This window comes from Pongo pygmaeus, chromosome 14 (genome assembly GCF_028885625.2).
Source record: "Pongo pygmaeus isolate AG05252 chromosome 14, NHGRI_mPonPyg2-v2.0_pri, whole genome shotgun sequence".
Taxonomy (NCBI): domain Eukaryota; kingdom Metazoa; phylum Chordata; class Mammalia; order Primates; family Hominidae; genus Pongo; species Pongo pygmaeus.
The window spans coordinates 1,157,908-1,173,489 of NC_072387.2; the positions used below are offsets into that span (position 1 = coordinate 1,157,908).

The 15,582-nt window shown below is 40.2% G+C and overlaps 1 pseudogene; it reads right to left on the bottom strand.

The window, feature by feature from the left end:
* Window positions 1-406: 406 nt before the first annotated feature.
* Window positions 407-15,582, bottom strand: part of LOC134738042 (zinc finger protein 717-like) — a 48,339-nt pseudogene continuing 33,163 nt past the window's right edge.

The window sequence follows — 15,582 nt, forward strand, 5'->3', positions numbered from 1 at the left end:
ATTCTCCAACTGTATAAAAATCAACTCCAAAAGAAACCAAAGGTGGACTGGACAACATCTTACCTATAGAGAAACAAAGATAAGAATCACATTCAGGCCAGGCTCGGTGGCTCATGCCTGTAATCCCAGTACTTTGGGAGGCCGAGGTGGGTGGATCATAAGGTCAGGAGATCGAGACCATCCTGGCTAATACAGTGAAACTCCGTCTCCACTAAAAAATACAAAAAATTAGCCAGGCGTGGTGGGAGCCTGTAGTCCTAGCTACTCGGGAGGGTGAGGCAGGAGAATGGTGTGGACCCGGGAGGCAGACCTTGCAGTGAGCCGAGATTGCGCCACTGCACTCCAGCCTGGGAGACAGAGCAAGACTCTGTCTCCAAAAAAAAAAAAAAAAAAAAAAAAAGGAATTACATTCAACATCTCAGAATCACGAAAGTAAAAAGAGAGTGGAATGAAATATTAAACACGCTGAGAGAAAAAAAAAATCAACTAAGATTTCAGTGCCCTGTGAGATCTTCTTTCAAAAGTAAATGAGAAATAAAACATTCCCTGGACAAACAAAAGTTGAGGAAACTTGTTACCAGCAGATGTGTCATGTGAGAAAATATTAAACCTTATCTAGAGAAAAAAAAGATATACATCTGAAAACTGAATCTACATTGTGTTTATTTTTATTTATTTATTTTGAGACAGAGTCTCACTCTGTTGCCCAGGCTGGAGTGCAGTGGCACATTCTTGGCTCATTGCAACCTCTGCCTCCCAGGTTCAAGCAATTCTCTGCCTCAGCCTCCCAAGTAGCTGGGATTACAGGAGCCCTCCACCAAGCCTGGCTAATTTTTTTGTATTTTTATTAGAGACAGTGTTTCACCATCTTTGCCAGGCTAGTCTTGAACTCCTAACCTCATGATCCACCCATCTCGGCCTCCCAAAGTGCTGGGATTACAGGTATGAGCCACCACACCCAGCCTGAATCTACACTTTAAAAAGAACATTAGAGAAGGAATAAGTGGTGGTAAAATGCTTTTTTTGAGATGGAGTCTCACTCTGTCACCCAGGCTGGAGTGCAGTAGCATGATCTCGGCTCACTGCAAACTCTGCCTTCCAGGTTCATGCCATTCTCCTGCCTCAGCCTCCCGAGTAGCTGGGACTACAGGCACCCTCCACCACACTCGGCTAATTTTGTTTTTGTATTTATAGTAGAGGTGGGATTTCACCATGTTAGCTAGGATGGTCTCGATCTCCTGACCTCATGATCTGCCCACCTCGGCCTCCCAACCTGCTGGAATTACAGGCATAAGCCACTGTACCCAGCTGCTTTTTATTTTTAATTGACCTAACATATAACAGTTTGTATATAATAACAATGTATGCAATTATATACTTTTTTTTTTTTTTTGAGACAGAGTCTTGCTCTGTCACCCAGGCTGGAGTGCAGTGATGCAATCTCAGCTCACTGCAACCTCCACCTCCTCCCTGGTTCAAGCAATTCTCATGTCCCAGCCTCCCGAGTAGCTGGGACTACAGGCGTGTGCCACCACGTCCAACTAATTTTTTGTATTTTTAGTAGAGATGGGGTTTCACCGTGTTAGCAAGGAGGGTCTACATCTTCTGACCTCATGATCCACCTGCCTCAGCCTCCCAAAGTATTGGGATTAGAGGCTTAAGCCAAGGCACCCAGCCAATTACATACTTAATATATACAAGGCTATGTATGCTTACATATAAGTGAAACAAATGGCAACAATAACACAACAGATGGGAATATGAGAGAAACTGGTATTACATTTCTATTAGAAGACAGTTGAAGTAACTGAACTGGTATACTGTTATTTGAAGGTGGACTTGGATTTGTTGCAAGTCTATACTGCAAACTCCAGGGCAACTAGTAAAAACCAAAGTATAAAAATGTTAAAAAGAGAAAACAGGCCAGGTATAGTGGCTCATGCCAAGGTAGAAAGATGGCTTGAGTCCAGGAGTTAGAGACTATCCTGAGCAACACAGTGAGACCCTATCCCTACAGAAAAGAAAAGGCCAGGTATGGTGGTGCATACTCGTAGTACTAGCTAATTGCATACTTGTAGTCCTAGCTAATAGCATACTTGTAGTCCTAGCTAATTGCATACTTGTAGTCCTAGCTAATTGCATACTTGTAGCCCTAGCTAATTGCATACTTGTAGTCCTAGCTAATTGCATACCTGTAGTCCTAGCTAATTGCATACTTGTAGTCCTAGCTAACTGGGAGACTGAGGTGGAAGGATCACTTGAACCCACGAGGTTGAGGCTGCAGGGAGCCATGATCACACCACTGCACTCCAGCCTGGGTGAGTGTCTCAATAAAAAAAAAAAAAAGCAAGAGAGGAAACAAAAATCATAAAATCATCAACTCCATAAAAGGCAGAAAAAGAGTGGAGGACAAAGCAAGAACAAAGAACAATAGGAGTGAATGGAAAATGATATGGCAAAATTAATCCAACTGTACAATCACTTTGAATGTCAATGGTCTAAATGTACCAATGAAAAGACAAATTGTTAGAGCCCATCAAAATAGAGGCACATCTCACTTTATCGAGCTTCACTTTATTTTGCTTGGCAACATCACCTTTTTAACAAATTAAAGATTTGTGGCCACGAAGTGCTCAACAAGTCTGACCAGCACCATTTTTCCAACACCATGTGCTCACTTCACATCTGTGTCACATCTTTTGGCAATCCCCACAATCTTTCAAAGATTTTAGTTATCACATCTGTTATGATGATCTGTGATCAGTGATTTCTGATGTTACTATTGGAATTGTCTCAGGGTGCTGGAACTCTATGGAAGACAACAAACATGATGGAAAAATGTGTTTGACTGCTTCATTGACTAGTCATTTCCCTGTCTCTATTTCTCTCTTCCAGCCCCCCATTCCCCAAGATACAACAATGAAATTAGGCCACTTCACTCTGCAGTGGCCACCATGTGTTCAAGTGAAAAGAAGTGTGCACGTCTGTCACTTCAAATCAAAAGGCAGAAATCATCAAGCTTAGTGAAGAAGGCATGTTGGAAGCTAAGACAGACCAAAGCTAAGCTTCCTGCATCAGCTACCCAAGTTGTGAATGCAAAGAAAAAGTTCTTGAAGGAAGTTATAGGTGCTACTCCAGTGAACACATGAATGATTTTTAAAAACAAAACAGATTTTTACTGATACAGAGAAAGTCTGAGTGGTCTGCACAGAAGATCAAATCAGCCCCAACATTCCCTTGAGACAAAGCCTAATCCTGAGAAAGGCCCTAACTCTCTTCAATTCTATGGAGAAGAGAAGTGAGGAAGTTGCGGAAGAAATGTTTGAAGCTGGCAGAGGTTGGTACATGAGCTTCTAGGAAAACAGCCATATCTGTGACATTAAAGTGTGAAGTGTGCTGTAACAATGGGAACAAGAAAGCCTGCATGATAGCACATCTGTTACAGCATGGTTAAGACCTTCTTGTTGGTAGGCCAGGAAGTAATGGTCACCATTTGTGTCCATATTCTCCTAGACTGAGCATGGAGAAATCTATAATAGTAGCCGGAGAGGTGTAGGTTGTGTGTTCAAGGGAAAAAAGAGTCATTTTGAGGGAACACATAGCCTGCCTCAGCTACGTCAGATTTCTCTCCTATATGGGTTTGTTGATTCCTGCTGAGGTGTGACTTCTGACAAAAGGTTTTCCCACATTCCTTACATTCATAAGGTTTTTCTCCTGTGTGTGTTCTCTGATGTATATTGAGGCCTGACTTCTGGGAGAAAGTTTTCCTACATTCATTACATCTAAAGGGTTTTTCCCCTGTGTGAGTTCTGTGATGTACAAAGAGTTTTGACTTCTGGGAGAAGGTTTTCCTACATTCTTTACACTGAAATGGCTTCTCACCTGTGTGAGTTATCTGATGTATGGTGAGAACTGTCTTATCGTAAAAAGTTTTCCTACATTCATCACATTCATAGGGTTTCTCTCCTGAGTGAGTTCCCTGATGCGTATTGAGGTTTGACTTGTGACAAAAGGTTTTCCCACACTCATTACATTCGTAAGGTTTTTCTCCAGTATGGGTTCTATGATGTACAGTGAGGACTGACTTCTGACTGAAAGTTTTTCCACATTCACTACATTCATAGGGTTTCTCCCCCATGTGAATACCTTGATGCTTCCGAAGATTTGCCTTCTGATGAAAGGATTTTCCACATTCATTACATTCATAGGGCTTTTCCCCGGTGTGAGTTCTCTGATGTATAATAAGGTATGATTTCTGACAAAAAGTTTTTCCACATTCATTACATAAGTAAGGTTTCTCCCCTGTGTGAGTTCCCTGATGGGTGCTGAGATTTGATTTCTGATGAAAGGTTTTTCCACATTCATTACATTCATAGGGTCTTTCCCCTGTGTTCGTTCTCTTGTGTATCCCAAGGTTTAACTTATTGATAAAGGTTTTCTCACATTCATTACATTCATAGGGTTTTTTGCCAGCATGAGTTCTCTGATGTATAGTTAGGAATGACTTACAGTAAAAGGATTTTCCACATTCATTACATTTATAGGGTTTTTCCCCTGTGTGAGTTCTGTGATGTACTGTAAGGTATGACTTGTGGCTATATGTTTTTCCACATTCGTTACATGCATATGGTTTTTCCCCAGTGTGAGTTCTCTGATGGACAGTGAGGAATGATTTACGGCGAAACGTTTTCCCACATTCATTGCATTCATAGGGTTTTTCCCCTGTGTGAGTCCTTTGATGGACAGTGAGGAATGACTTACGGTGAAAGGTTTTCCCACATTCATTGCATTCATAGGGTTTTTCCCCTGTGTGAGTTCTCTGATGTATCCTGAGGTTCGACTTATTGATAAAGGGTTTTCCACACTCATTACATTCATAGGGTTTTTCCCCTGTGTGTGTTCTCTGATGGACAGTAAGCCTTGACTTATGGCTAAATGCTTTTTCACAATGATCACATGCATAGGGCTTTTCCCCGGTGTGAGTTCTATGATGTATTGTGAGGTATGACTTCTGGCTAAAGGTTTTTCCACATTCACTACACTGATAGGGCTTTTCCCCTGAGTGAGTTCTGTGATGTAAAGTGAGAAGTGACTTACGGTGAAAAGTTTTTCCACATTCAATACATTTGTAGGGTTTATCCCCTGTGTGAGTTCTCTGATGTAAAGTGAGGAATGACTTACGGCGAAAGGTTTTCCCACATTCATTGCATCCATAGGGCTTTTCTCCTGTGTGAATTCTCTGATGGATAGTGAGGCTGGACTTATAGCTGAACAATTTTTCACACCAGTTACAGGCATAAGGTTTTTCCTCAGTAGGCATCTTGTGCTGTATCATAAGGTCTGATTTGCTAATGGAGAGTTTCTCACATTCAACACATTCATAGGGTTTCTCTCCTGCATGTGTTCGCTGATGTTTAGTGATGTCAGACTTTCTACAGCAAGTTGGCTGACCTACCTGAGTTATCCCTTGGACGATAACAGCTGAATTATTACAGGCTTTCTTATATTCATTATATTTATCAAAGCTCTGTCCTGTATGAACCCTCTTACGTATAAAGAACATTGCCTCCGTGTTGAAGGTTTTCCCTTGTTCATTACATTGAAAAGGCTGCAGCAGAGTTTGAATCTTGTGATGCTGAGTAAGATGTTCATGATGTCTGTGGGATCTCCTAGTTATATCAGGGACATGAGGTTTCTCTCCAGACTGTGTCTCACCAGGCTTAATAGGGAAAATCATGTTCTGGCAAACATTAAACTGCCCAGGCTTCATTCCTGAACTGTTTCCATTATTTATAATCAGATTTAAAACATGGTTTGAGTTCAAATTAAATGTTTTTCCTAATTCAACTCTCTCCTGAATTGATGTGTTGCTGTTGATGATTACAATTTGCCAGAAAAATCTATCATGACTTTCATGGCTCCTTTCAATAAGGTCATCAAGGATCTGGACAGCTGAAATGAGAAAAAGGTATCCATGAACCACACATGAGCATGTCTTACAGAATGCTTGTGTAAAGGTAAAAAAAACTGCTTCCTATCCCAGTGGAGTAAGATTTGATAAAAATAAATAATGGGTATTGGTTTTATACCCATATGTTTCCTGTTCCTACTAACATAATGTAATAAATCAGTATATTTTCTAATGTTCAATTGAGTTTTTCTTTGCATTTGAAGTTTTCCTGTTCTTTTTTATTTCACAAAGAATTATTTGGTAATAATATGCATCTACTTCCTACTCATAGGTTTTAATAAGTGCTCATTATCTGTCATTTGTTTTCTCTCTTTTTTCCTATTTATTCATATAATAGTGGCTGTTTTAATAGCTGCTATTTTTTCATTATTCTTCTTTGAAGATAGCCAGTTTTCCCTGGGTCAGCAACTGGCAGGTACAGGAGATGGCCATTTTTCTGTCTCCTAAGCATGGAAGTAGCTTGTGGACAGGATTTTGCCTATATTTAACCTTTCACTCTTCCCTGAGAATGGTTAAATGTGTCTGGAGGTTTTCCAAGCAGAAAATCTCTTATTCCCCATGTTAAACAAAAACAGATCCTGGCAAATTCCTACTTAAACATGACAACCCCTGCTTCCCAGAACCATAATAGGCACAGAAGCTCCAGTCAAAAAACCACACTGGTGATCTGAAGGATTGGTTCTGCAACTCAGGCTGTGCCCGTCATCTTTGAAAAGTGTATTTCTGGTTCCTTCTGAGATCAACAGCCCTGCCCCTCTCCACTCACACACCCCTGCTTGGTAATTCACCATTTTTGAAGGGTTTTATTTTGTGTTTTGGAGTTTCAGATGTCACACAGTTTCATTTAAAAATGAAGTTTCCTGTACATTTCTCATCTTCAAATGGTAACTACAAACTCCACTCTCAAACAGAAATCTGAGCCCTTCAACAGGAAATAATTGGTTTCTTTGGACTTGAGACCCAGAATCTTCTGGTTCTCCTCCCAGGTCCAGCACCACCCCTATCCAGGCCCCTATGATGGGTCCCCCTCAGCTTCATAATTTCTTTCTGAGACAGGATCTTACTCTGTTACCCAGGCTGGAGTGCAGTGTTGCTATCATAGCTCACTGAAGCTTCAAACTCCTGAGCTCAAGCAATCCTTCCACCTCAGCCTCCCAAGTATAAAACCTGGGATTACAAGCCCATGTCACCATACTCAGCTACTATTTTTTTTTTTGTAGGTGGGGGTCTACAAGGATCATTTAAGGCCAGAAGTTCGAGACCAGCCTGGGCAATAGAACAAGACCTCATCTCCACAAACAATAAAAAATTAGCCGGGTGTGGTGGCACACACCTGTAGTCCTAGCTACTTGGGAGGCTAGGGTGTGAGGAACACTTGAGCCCAGGAGTTCATCATTACAGTGAACTATAATCATGCCACTGCACTTCAGTCTGAGAAACAGAGTGAGAACTATCTGTTTAATAACAAATAAAACAAGAATAAAGCTACAGCTTAAAATGAAACACTATTTTCATCATCATTGTTATAATGACTGATTCTTAAAAATCGCTTAAGATACATTCAACAGATAAATAAATGCATGAATGTCCAAAAAAATTTTTTAAGATACATCAGAATAGAGGAAAAGAGGGAAATAGAGAAAACAAATAGCAAAGAAAAAGGCCTGAGGAGAGGATGGCAGGGATTGGATTTGGGGTAAATAGAAGATACTCAGAAAAATAAGAGACTGGGATATATGCATGAGAGTTACCCCTGGGGACTATATAATGCACATTTAATGCAGACCAACAGTCTTCAGGTCAAAGATCTAGGGAAAAAAGTGGTGAAAACAAGATAACACTACAAAAATCTGCTGGGCATTAGTCCTCCAGGCCTCCCTGCCCAATATTCACCAACTGACTTGAAAGTCTCAGGTTTGGGGCTTCTTCTACTATCCATGGCTCTGCTCCTTGCTCTAGCTTGAAGATCCTCTCAGGTTTGGGAATGCAATGCCCTGATAACGAGAAACAGTGGAAGACTTTGTCAAACCACTAAGTCAAATCCTTTTCAGAATGACAACAGCTGGGCTTCAGGGACTGCGCAATGAAGGAGCCAATTTGAACACTTCATTACAGAGTAGTGACACATTTTTCATCAACTGGAATCTTACAAGTAAATATTATTATACCTTAAAAGGGTTCCTATATTTACCAACAACAAAACACATTCCTGGGAGTTACTGGGAAGTTTTACTCACCCAATGATACCAGGCTGCTGTAGGTCTCCAGCATCACGTCCCTGTAGAGGGTCCTCTGAACGTCATCCAGGTCCTGCCACTCCTCCCAGGTGAAGTGCACAGCCACATCTTCAAAGGACACCAACCCCTGTAATGGCACATTTTTCCTCAAGTCAAAGCATCAGCCCAGGGTCAAAAGAACATGAATCTGGGAATTCACTCTCTTGTGTGTCCATGTGTCTTATATGTATTTTACATAAGATGTAGTTTGTTTTGTACTGTTTATGGTGAGAGAAGGAGTAATCACAGTAGAAATATGCTTCCACTGTAATAACTTATGAATTAATAAAATTGTATTACAAAGTTCACCTTATAGATCTAGAACCATCCTTATTGCTGGGGATAAAAGTATAAACAAAATGCAAAACCCTCTCACTACAAAAATAATAAAAAAAAAGGCATCATGCTGCATGCCTGTAGTCCTGGCTACTCTGGAAACTGAGGCTGAAGGATTGCTTAAGCACAAGAGTTTGACAGTGCAGTGAGTTATGATCACACCACTGAACTCCAGCCTGGCCAACAGAGAGCCTATCTCTCAAAAAAAAAAAAAAAAAAGAGGAATAAAATTCTACTCCTCAAAGGAGCTCATGATCTGGTTATGAATATATAAGTATAAACACATACTGGGAATGATGTTTAGGTGAACTCATTGAGACACAAGTTCAATGCAGACTAAAATAAGAGAGAAGAAGAAAATAAGTTTTATTTTGCATCATGAGGTTCCACTTTACTGAAAAATCAGGTGTTTGGCTCTTCCACACGAACCATGAATCCTCATGACTATGGGAAAGTATCAGAAGTCTACTCACAAAGGCAAAGAGAACACACACCACTTTAATGGAACTCTGGACAGCACCATGCCTAGACGAATGATCCTGGGCAGTGATGAAAGCTAAAGGCAATATTTAAGGAATTGATTATGCAGTGATTCTGCATTTAAATATTTGACCTAATTTCAAAAATTCTTATGCACCTATCATTTTTACATTACATTACTTCCTCAGTATCCATGAGGACTGATTCCAAGATACTCCCAGATACCAAAATCCACAGATTAGATAACTCTCTTATATAAACTAGTCTCATATTTGCATAAAACTTATGTACATCCTCCTATATACAGTCATGAGCTGCATAATAACATTTCAGTCAATGATGAAACATGTATATCACAATAGTCCCATAAGATGATGATGAAACGTACACAGAAACCTGATATTGGCATTGCAGATGAAGTGCAGAAAACTATATTCAATAACGGCTCTGAGCCATCTGGTTACTTATATACCAAAAACATATAAATAAAAATATACATATCATGTAGGTTTTTGTAACACTATGAAGTTCACAAAACAATGAAATTACCTAAAGATGCATTTCTCAGAAAGTAATCCCATTAATAAGCCATGCATGACTGAACTTTAACTCTTTAGATTACATATAATACTGAAGACAATGTAATGCTACATAAATGGCTCTTATACTGTACTGTTTAGGAAATAATGACAAGAAAAATTTCTGTAGATGCTCTGCACAGAGACAACCATCTATTTTTGTGGGAATATTTTCAATCTGAAGTTGGCTGAATCCACAGATGCAAAACCCATGGATACAAAAGGGTAAGTATAATTAAAAGCATATACACTAGCATTTCAAAATTTCCTTTCTATGGGACAAAAAATTGCTGTATCCACCCAGGGTGAACATAGTCACTTCACAAACAGGTGTAAATAAGGAGGTCCAGTAAGGACAGAAAAGTTACATGACCATATTGGCATTTTAAGAGCCATCCCTGAGAAAGAGAATGGGAAAGGGCTTAAGGGAAAGCCAGAAGGGAGTAAACAGGAAGACAGATGTGACCACCTACATCAGGACATGGAGTGTAAGAATACACAATAGGGAAGCAGTTCTTAAAAGGAAAAAAATGTAGAAACAGGATTTGGTACCAATTTGCTGTGCAGTGGGTAAAAAGGGGAGTTTTGTTTCCAAGTTATCTGCCATGATCCAGCTAGTTTGGTACTGGTGTTGTGAAGTGAAGTTTGCAAAAAATAAAAGAATATGATAACCAGAAGTGACACAGACTTGACATATCATGTGTGAAACATCTGAGGTTCCATATGTAGGAATGTCCAACTGGCAATTGGGAATATGGCTCCAGTGGTTCAGAAGAGAGATCAAAACTAAAGATAAAGATTTGGAAACTACCAGCATTTCAATGGTACCTGAATCCATCAGAACAAATGAAAATAAGAGAATGAAAGAATAAAAGAAACAACTACAGAATCAACAGAAACACTAACATTTACACAAGAAAAGAAATAGACTGTGAAGACCAAGAAGGAACTTTCTGAGTTTATTCCACGAATAAAGAAAAATTCAATATTCGGAAGTCTACTAATATAATTCATCACGACCATAGTCCTGTGGAAAAAAATCCTTTAACTGTGCATATACGCATTGAGAAAACAGTTTTAGAAACACATTCCAGGTTCCTATTTCTGCATGTAAGAAGCTTGGAAGTAATCAATAATTACTTTACAATAATTTTTAATAACAATCTTCACAACAAATTAATATGACACAACCTTAACAACAAATAAAAAGCCGAACAGACTAAAAAATCAACAATTCTTTCTAGATTTGAAACTCAGGGGAGGACACAGGGCAAACCACTGCCCCCAGGATTGCAGAGACAGAGAAGTGAATATAGGACTTTATGGCTTACAGGAAAACGGACTCACTACTGAAACCAACTTTGGAATCAGTGCTGGAGTAGAAAAACTCAAACTGTAACTGGTGAATGGCTGGAGGATCCGCGTGGACAACTCTAAGTGGTAAAAACTACAAAGAGATAGAGTTATTGTGAGTGAGGGGCACAATACTGTAAAATTGTCTCATGGAGCTTCACCAGGCTCCTGTGACAAATACCTGAAAAAACTCCCCTCCTGCTTCAACCTTTTGGAAGGAAAAAGGAAAACCATTTTGAAATATGCCAGAGCACCCCATCTTAACAAGGCTTGTCCACAGGAGAAACTACTTAACTTCAGCCTAATCTGCTCTAGTATAATCAGAGACTAAATAACGGAGGGAAAGGGAAATATCCCCTTCCACTGCAGCCCATTCTAATCATGTTCCACCTAAGGTGGAAAATTAATTAAACGGAGGAACACTTCTGAGGTTCACAGTATAGACCCAATCATAGCATTCCAGAACACGGCTGCTGGGGTCTGTGTGTTTGTCCCTCACATACGATACCAAAACGCTGCTCCTGAGGTCTGAATGTTTCTCCCTCACATAGGATTCCAGAACACTGCTACGAGGGTCTGAATGTTTGTCCCTCACATAGGATTCCAGAACATTGATGCTGGGGTCTGAATGTTTGCCCTTAACCTAGGATTCCAGAACACTGCTGCTGGGGTCTGAATGTTTGTCCCTCACATAGGATTCCAGAACACTGCTGCTGGGGTCTGAATGTCTGTCCCTCACATAGAATTCCAGAACACTGCTACGAGGGTCAGAATGTTTGACCCTCACATAGGATTCCAGAACACTGCTGCTGGGGAGTGAATGTTTGTACCTCACATAGGAGTCCAGATCACTGCTACGAGGTTCTGCATATTTGTCCGTTACATAGGATTCCAGAAGACTGCTGCCATGGTCTGAATGTCCCTCACATAGGATTCCAGAACACTGCTGCTGGGGTCTAAATGTTTGTACCTCACATAGGATTCCAGAACACTGCTGCTGGGTTCTGAATGTCTGTCCCTCACATAGAACTCCAGAACGCTGCTGCAAGGGTCTAAAGGTTTCTCCCTCACATAGGATTCCAGAGCACTGCTGCGAGGGTCTAAATGTCTGTCCCTCACATAGGATTCCAGAACACTGCTACGAGGTTCTGAATGTTTGTCTGTTACATAGAATTCCAGAACACTGCTGCTGTGGTCTGAATGTTAGTCCTTCACATAGGATTCCAGAACACTCCTGCTGTGGTCTGAATGTCTGTTACATATGATTCCAGAACACTGCTGCCATGGTCTGAATATCTGTCCCTCACATAAGATTCCAGAACACTCTTGCTGTGGTCTGTTTGTCCCTCACATAGGATTCCAGAACACTGCTGCCGTGGTCTGAATGTTTGTCCCTCACATAAGATTCCAGAACACTGCTGCTGCGGTCTGAATGTCTGTCCCTCACATAAGATTCCAGAACACTGCTCCTGGGGTCTGAGTGTTTGTCCTTCAAATAGGATTGCAAAACACTAATGCAATGATCTGAATGATTGTCCCTCACATAGGATTCCAGAACACTGCTGCTGGGGTCTGAATGTTTGTCCCTCACATAGCATTCCAGAACACTGCTGCTAGATTATGAATGTTTTTCCCTCACTTAGAATTCCAGAACACTAATGCAATGATCTGAATGATGGTGCCTCACGTAGGATTCCAGAACACTGCTGCTGGGGTCTGAATGTTTCTCCCTCACATAGGATTCCAGAACACTCCTGCTGTAGTCTGAATGTTTGTCCCTCACATAAGATTCCAGAACACTGCTACGAGGGTCTGAATGTTTGTCCATCACATAGGATTCCAGAACACAGCTGCTGTGGTCTGAAAGTTTTTCCCTCACATACGATTCCAGAACACTGATTCCAGGGTTTGAATGTTTGTACCTCACATAGGATTCCAAAACACTGCTGCTGGGGTCTGAGTGTCTGTCCCACACATAGTATTCCAGAACACTGCTGGGACGGTCTGAATGTTTGTCCATCACATAGGATCCCACAACACTGCTGCTGGCGTCTGAATGTTTGTCCCTCACATAGGATTCCAGAACACGGCCGCTGTAGTCCGGTTTTTTTTTTTCTGTCTTTTTAAAATTACTTTATTAATATTTATTTTTAATTGACATATGATATTGCAAGTTTTTGTAATGTAAAACGTGAGGGACAAACATTCAGACCAATGCAGTAGCGTTCTGGAATCCTATGTGAGGGACAAACATTGAGACTCTCACAGTAGTGTTCTGGAATCCTAACTGAGGGACAAACATTCAGAACCCAGCAGCAGTGTTCTGGAATCCTATGTGAGGGACAAAGTAAGCATACATTGTGAAAAGGTCAAATCTAGCTAATTAACAAATACATCAACTCACATAGTTATCATTTTTCTGGTGAATACACATAACATTAACTTTCTATTTCTCAAGAATGCAATATGTCATCATCAATTACAATCACCTTGCTCTACATCTCCTGAAATTTATTCCTTCTAACTAACTCTAAGTATGTATCCTCTGATTAACATCACCGCAACTCCCCTTTACCCCTAGCTTTGATACCCACCATTGTACTTTGTAATTCTATGAGATCAACTTTTTTACATACCAGTAGGAGTCATGTCATGATATATTTGTCTTTCTGTGCCTGGCTTATTTCACTTAACATGTTGTCCTCCAGGTTCATCCATGTTGTTCAAAAATGACAGCGTTTTCTTTTTTTTACTGCCAAATAATATACCAGGTTTTCTTTTTTTAATATATTTTCCGTATTGAATTTATATATATATATATTTATTATACTTTAAGTTCTAGGATATATGTGCAAAACGTGCAGGGTTCTTAACATATGTATACATGTGCCATGTTGGTGTGCTGCACCCAGCAACTCGTCATTTACATTAGGTATATCTCCTAATGCTATCCCTCCCCCCTCCCCTCACCCCACAACAGGCCCTGGTGTGTGATGTTCCCCTTTCTGTGTCCATGTGTTCTCATTGTTCAATTCCCACCTATGAGTGAGAACATGCGGTGTTTGGTTTTTTGTCCTTGTGATAGTTTGCTGAGAATGATGGTTTCTAGCTGCATCCATGTCCCTACAAAGGACATGAACTCATCATTTTTTAAGGCTGCATAGTATTCCATGGTGTATATGTGCCACATTCTCTTAATCCAGTCTATCATTGTTGGACATTTGGACATTTCAGTTGGTTCCAAGTCTTTGCTATTGTGAGTAGCACTGCAATAAACATACGTGTGCATGTGTCTTTATAGTAGCATGATTTATATACCATTGGGAATAATTCCAGTAATGGGATGGCTGGGTCAAATGGTATTTCTAGCTCTAGATTCCTGAGGAATCACCACACTGTCTTCCACAATGGTTGAACTACTTTACAATCCCACTAACAGTGTAAAAGTGTTCCTATTTTTCCACATCCTCTCCAGCACCTGTTGTTTCCTGACTTTTTAATCATAGCCATTCTAACTAGTGTGAGATGATATCTCATTGTGATTTTGATTTGCATTTCTCTGGCCAGTGATGATGACCATTTTTTCATGTGTCTGTTGGCTGCATAAATGTCTTCTTTTGAGAAGTGTCTGTTCATATCCTTTGCCCACTTGTTGATGGGGTTTTTTCTTGTAAATTTGTTTGAGTTCTTTGTAGATTCTGGATATTAGCCTTTTGTCAGATGAGTAGGTTGCAAAAATTTTCTCCCATTCTGTAGGTTGCCTGTTCAATCTGATGTCTTTTGCTGTGCAGAAGGTCTTTAGTTTAATCAGATCTGATTTGACAATTTTGGCTTTTGTTGCCATTGCTTTTGGTGTTTTAGACATGAAGTCCTTGCCCATGCCTATGTCCTGAATGGTATTGCCTAGGTTTTCTTCTAGGGTTTTTATGGTTTTAGGTCTAACATTTAAGTCTTTAATACATCTTGAATTAATTTTTGTGTAAGGTGTAAGGAAGGGATCTGCTTTCAGCTTTCTACATATGGCTAGCCAGTTTTCCCAGCACCATTTGTTAAATAGGGAATCCTTTCCCCATTTCTTTTGTCAGGTTTGTCAAAGATCAGATAGTTCTAGATGTGTGGTATTATTTCTGAGGGTTCTGTTCTGTTCTATTGGTCTATATCTCTGTTTTGGTACCAGTACCATGCTGTTTTGGTTACTGTAGCCTTGTAGTATAGTTTGAAGTCAGGTTGTGTGATGCCTCCAGCTTTGTTCTTTTGGCTTAGGACTGACTTGGCGATGCGGGCTCTTTTTTGGTTCCATATGAACTTTAAAGCAGTTTTTTCCAATTCTGCGAAGAAAATCCTTGGTAGCTTGATGGAGATGGCATTAAATCTATAAATTACCTTGGGCAGTATGGTCATTTTCATGATATTGATTCTTCCTATCCATGAGCATGGAGCATGGAATGTTCTTCCATTTGTTTGTGTCCTCTTTTATTTTGTTGAGCAGTGGTTTCTAGTTCTCCTTGAAGAGCTCCTTCACATCCCTTGTAAGTTGGATTCCTAGGTAATTTATTCTCCTTGAAGCAATTGTGAATGGGAGTTCACT